Below are 6,015 nucleotides of genomic sequence, written 5' to 3' on the forward strand. Positions count from 1 at the left end.
TAGAAAAAAGCACAAGCATCAATGATTTAGGCACTTCATATGTTCTGCTCCTTATAGCAAATTTGAGCTATTTTGGAGTGCATCATTTAAGAATACATACCTTCTGTACTTTATCAGCATTCTGTTATTCACTTCAAAAATCTTTTATGTACATTAAATTATCTATGTGAAGGGATGTGATTCCCCAGTGGTTTTCCTTCTTTTCTTCTTTGTCCTCCAATTACATGTCAGCTGTCATTTACCCTTCTGTCATCAAGCAGGCCTCTGAGAATCTACTTCTAGGTCACTGCCTGTAATTCTTGTGGGAAGGGCTGCTAGAAAACAAGTGTGTTAATGAAATCACGATGCTTGAATTAGAGCCCAGGGGAGTCAAATCCGTAGGCACAGTGTGCAGGCTTTGACATGGCCTGTTTAGGAACTTAAAGGCTCGCCATGAGATCTTCTTGCTGTGTATTTTAGGTTTGAGGGACTGAAGTCTGATAATACCTTGGGCAGATATATTAGAGGATATATATGTGTGTGTGTGTATATATATATATATATATATATATATATATATATGTATGTATATATATATATTCTGGAAAGTCTTCAGGTCTTCAGCAGGGGGTTATTTTAATAATGGCAAAAGAAAGATACAATTATTTTAAATTACTTTTAGGTGTGTATGGATGTATGCATGTTCATGTGTGGGTGAGCATGTAGGCACAAGGGCATGTGTACTCACGGACAGCAGAAGACAGCCTTGAATGTCATTCCTCAGGCACCATCTACCTGGTGCATTTTGAGTTTTTTGTTTGTTTGTTTGTTTTGTTTTGTTTTGTTTTGTTTTGATTGACAGTATCATCTACTGGCTTGGGCCATAGTAGGCTGGGTTAACTGGTTTTCAAGCTCCAGGGATCTTCCAGATTCCACTCCTCCATACCTGGGTTACAAATACATTCAACTCATATCTGGCTTTTGTCTTTTAAATATAGCTTATGAGGACTGAATGTGGGTCCTCTACCTTGTGAGGCAAATCTTTCCTAACCAAGCTGTCACTCCAGCCCTACTTTGAATATTAAAGTCATGAAATCTAATTATGTGTAGAAATCGAAAAGACATTGCCCAAAAAGTAGGTAAGCACCAAAATGATTTCATGGCCAGATAAGTGTAGATTTGATATTTCTTTGAAGAAGTGAAAGAAACCTCCTAGAATAGGCACTCCATGCTAGGTAACAGAGGGACAAAGCCAGGCTGGTGAGGGTAAAGAGGTCACACCCGGGGTGGCTAATGACTTAGGTGGTCTTGGGTCTAAGCAGTTAGAAATACAATGGTGTCTTTTCAGACAAAAGGGAATCTTAGATTGAAGGCGCACTGCACTGTCAATGCACCGACTTCTCTTACCTTCGTAGTCTCAGAATGACTTTGGGAATTTTCCCGGCTTCCTTTAATTTAGATCTAGCAAAGCTGGCGTTTTCACAGAGCCCCAGCCTCTTTGAAGTCCCTCTATATGAGGTTTTGTGAAAAATGTGGACAGTTTAGGATACACACAGGTTGGGGAGGGGGTCCATTTTGCTTTTCTGCAGTCGGTCTTTATTTTTTAAATGACCTTGTTCTCCCTTTCAGTTCTTCTCAGGATGATTTTTTTTTTCTTCGCTGGCTCCCTCTTTCTTCATTATTTTAATGGCTACATCTTTGCTCTGATGTGTCAATGGAAGTGGAAAATCCAGTGAAGCCAGAGCTTAGAGGAACGCCAGCTGGAACAGAAGGATAAAGTTTCCTTGGAGAAGCTTCAAAGGGATGCGCGCTGGGTAAGCTGGGACAATGGTGCCCAGGCCTGGGGACAGCGAAGGCCTTGCCAGCTGGCCCAGCCTGGTCCTAACAAGGCGTGAAGGGACTGGGACCCCCCTTCACTGTGTAGTCTGTGGTGAGAGTTGGGGGCTTTATGCACCCACATGCAAACTACATTCTTAAATTTCACAACCAATGGTTTTCTCATGAAATGAGGGGCCAAAATGTGATTCTTGCCAGAAGCAGCTTGAGCTAATTTTACTCCAAAGCCAGGGCTTCCTGAAGGCAGACAAGCCTGTCCCCTCCCATTTCTCTATTTCGGAATACATTTTACATTTCCTTTTTTATGGGAGAATCATCAGAACAACTGTCATCAGTGATAGGACCTGAGGCAGATGTGTGGATCCTGATTGGTTTTAACTAGTCAGGTGGCATCTCTCTTTGATTTTTCTTTCTTTCTTTCTTTTTTTTTCTTTTTGTGAATAAAGCAGGAAACGTGATTTAGAAATAGGCTATAAATCTAGATGGCTTAAATGGCCTGGCTGGTTGTCAGGCACATTTGGGTCTTTGCTTCTGTAGGTGTTGTTGCTTGAGTGGCACCCAGCATAATCCGATGCAGCCTGTGTCTGGAAGGGATTTGAGGGAGGGACAAGGCATTGCCTTTACCTAGTTCATTCATATGTATGATGCGCTTCAGATAAACCTCCTCTCTCACCCCTGTGCTTTGCTAAGGGGTGTATTTGATTAATCATGCTGACTGGCCCATTTTATTAAGCTAACTTTCAGAATTCTTAAAACTGCTTTTATTTTTGCAGCGAGAGGGGGGGGTATTGTTGTTGTTGTTGTTCTTTTTAATACCCTTTCAAACTGAATCTTGGGAAAGTTGAGGTACTTCAAATACAAAACAAGTAAGAAAAAAGGTAGGTTTCATGCACCTCCGTTCTTTAAGAGAACTGACACACAAAGATTTATAAATGTTTCACATCCCAGACAGCAACGACTGATTGAAAAATCAAGATAACTATGTTCCTGTTCACAATAGTCTGGGAAAATAAAATGGGAATTTTTTTTTCAAGTCTCTCACATAAGCCTAGAATAAACCAGTCATTATATGTGGGTCAGGTGCTACGTCCTGAGGAAGAAAGCCACTGAGGTTATTGCCCTACCTTCAAGAGATGTTCCTGTGGACAGTTTGGGCAGAATTCTACATGAAAAATCTCACTGTTCTTCGTCAAAATGTAATAATGCTGTAAGTGTCATAGAATCGAAACTGATTAGAAAGGAAATTAAAAACAGAAAAATAAATAGTGTTATACAATTATAAGTCCAGGCTTCCTGGAAGAGGTTAAATTTGACTTCTGTTAGTAAAAAGAAAGGTAAGGACATTCCAACAAATTTCTTTAACAAATTCTAAGGAAAAGGAGACATATGGCAGATGAGGAGGAAGGCTTAAAATAAGTAAATAAAATGCAATATACTGTTTAAAGTAATTTGAGAAGGCTAAGGCTATCTGGGATCTTTTATTATGTAGAGTATGGGGACTAGGGGCATTCTGAATTGAGGGTGATCAGATCAAGCACTCCACACTGGGTGACCCACTCAGACTCTGCTGTCACAGGCAGCCACTGTGCCCTGCACTGCTTACAAATTTTTAATCTCTACGGTGGACCTCAAAATGGAAGCCATTGAAAAGGGACTACTGCTCCCAGAATAGGGTAGGATGTATGTTCATTCCCCTGCTGTCTCCATGTGCTTTAACCAGTTGTTTCTGTTGCTGGGACAAAATGCAACAGAAACCAAGTAAAAGGCAAGATAGTTGCTGTGAAGCAGGGTTTTAGAGGCTCCAGTCTATCCTGTAGTAGAGGCCATGGTGAGGCCAAGCAGCTTACTTCGTGGTGGCCAGGAAGCAGAGAAGGATAGGAGTTGGAGTTCTGCTTTTGCCTTTATAGGCCATTCAGGTATCCAGCCTATAGGATTCTCATGCCTGTATTTACTATATGTTGTCCAATTTAATGCATTCATTTCAGGAAATATCCCTGAAAAGGAAGTGTGCTTTGTTAATCTAGGGTACTCTCAGTACCATCGTGTTGGCAATCAAGATTAACCCTTACCACGCATCAGTCCTTTCACTGGTGGCTGCTATTCCACAGCCACTGTTTATGTCACACATACTCTCTTCCCTAGCACAGGGGCCTATAGTTCCTTTGTGAGCAGCAATGGCTTCCTACTGTTGATATATATCTCCATTTATCTCTGACAAGAGCTTTTGTCAATCTCTTATGAAACCCCTTGAGCCTAGAATATTACTCATTGGCAGAACACAGGAGAGAAGGTGAACTTTAGAGACAGAATTTGATTAGAAAAGAGCTTTCATAGTTCAAGTGATAGAGATTATGGCAGGAAGACTCCAGACATATTCTACAAGAATTTGGAATGTTGAAGTGCATGACTGATTAGATTGGGCTCTCAAAGACCCATCGATGAGAGGTCAAGTTTAAGAGGAACACTCAGAAAACCAACCAAGAAAGTGGTGCCAAAGGGCAAAGGTAAATGATAAGAGAGTCATAAGGTGGGAGCTAGACACACTTCGTCAAGTGCCGGAACTAAGAAAAGGAAAATTTGAGCCCAGTTTTGGCTGCTCTGGATTCACAGAGTTCTAAGTGTTAGGAAGAAGCACTGTCTCCAGATAGACGCAGATATAGGATTGTTGTTAGTTATTTGATTTCTTTGGGTATTTTTATGTCTATCCCATACTTTCATCACACACAGAAGGAAATCTCAGCTAACAAGTGGGCCGAGACAATGTTGTTCTTCTATTTCAAATATGTGGCCCAGCGCTAGGAGGCCAAGACTTCATGAAGACATCTTGGCGTCATTGCTCAGAATGTTCATGTTATCTACAGGCAATGCTAAGTGTTATTTATTACAGAAGGGGAACAAAGGTAACTGCTTTACACCTTCATGCCATCATCTTAAAAATCACTGGTTTTGGGAATTTTCATCATATTCTGTGAGATAGATGCTTTTCTGAATGATGGTATGAAGATCATTTGGCTATCTCCCTAGGAGCTTGGTCTAGTAAGGATGAAAAACCAGACAGGTGATATAGAAGTTAAACATTTTGGTATGGAAATCACTAATCCTTTCTTTGACCTTGTATGAACAACTTGTGTAGCCAACAGTTAATATCTGAATCATTAAAACGTTGACTTAGCTTTTCTTTCCTTACTCATGATCCTGAAAAAGCAATATACAGAAAATGGTGAGGTGTAGGAGACATTTAATTATAACAGTTCTTTTTTGTTTTGTTTTGTTTTTGTTTTTTTCTGTTTCTGTTGCCTCACTGTAAATGCTCACTTATAAGTCACTAGAATGATGCCAAGAATGTGTTTTGTTTCACACTTGAGAGAATCCTCTTGAGGTCACAACTACCTGAGAGAATTTCTCTTCATGTTTTCTTCCTGTACAACCCTACCACTATAGAGTAAGCATATCCCTATGGCCAAAGGAGCCCTGAGACACAATGCCTGGCCCTGCCAGCAAATTCATACCCAGTGGACCATGTAAACCTTTATAACAAGTCCAACTATAAAATTCATGATCAAAATGCCATACCTATATAAAGCTGTGCCCCAAAACTACACCCCTGGCCTTAACAAAAATATCTGTTGCTATCTGGTTATTTTGTTCTAATTGATTTCTGTATTTTATTTCTCCTTGAGATCTTGAACTGACCTCATCTAAAATGTAACTTTCCAAGTTCCACTGCTGTCTAAATGGAAATATGAAACATCAGAATTTACTTATGTGTCATTTCCTCCATGGTAGTTGGTATCATTTACATGCTTACTACATGCTGAGAGGCCCATGCTACAGCCAGACATGTGGCCTGGCAACAGGAGGCCAGGAAGACCTGTGCCTCTGTGGTGAGAAATAGATCCTGAATTTTCATGCATTGGGACACTTGCTGGTAAACTCTGTAAGTGAAATTGCTGGTGATTGGACATGCCCCATCTCTCAGAGGAGTGAGCTAAGGACCAGCACAAACCTCTAATATCCTTGGCTGCTTCTTGCTGAGAAGTATTTATCTAAAGTCATTTTTGTAATTACCAGAATTAAAACTGATGATATTTCAGTCCCAGTTTCTAGCCTTTATATTCTGAGTTAATTTTAATAACAGAGGTAGTATGGTCTCCCAAGCCTGATAGAGTCTCATTTCTTCCTCACTGGGAGATGGCCACC

Source organism: Peromyscus eremicus, chromosome 19, assembly GCF_949786415.1.
Source record: "Peromyscus eremicus chromosome 19, PerEre_H2_v1, whole genome shotgun sequence".
Lineage (NCBI taxonomy): Eukaryota > Metazoa > Chordata > Mammalia > Rodentia > Cricetidae > Peromyscus > Peromyscus eremicus.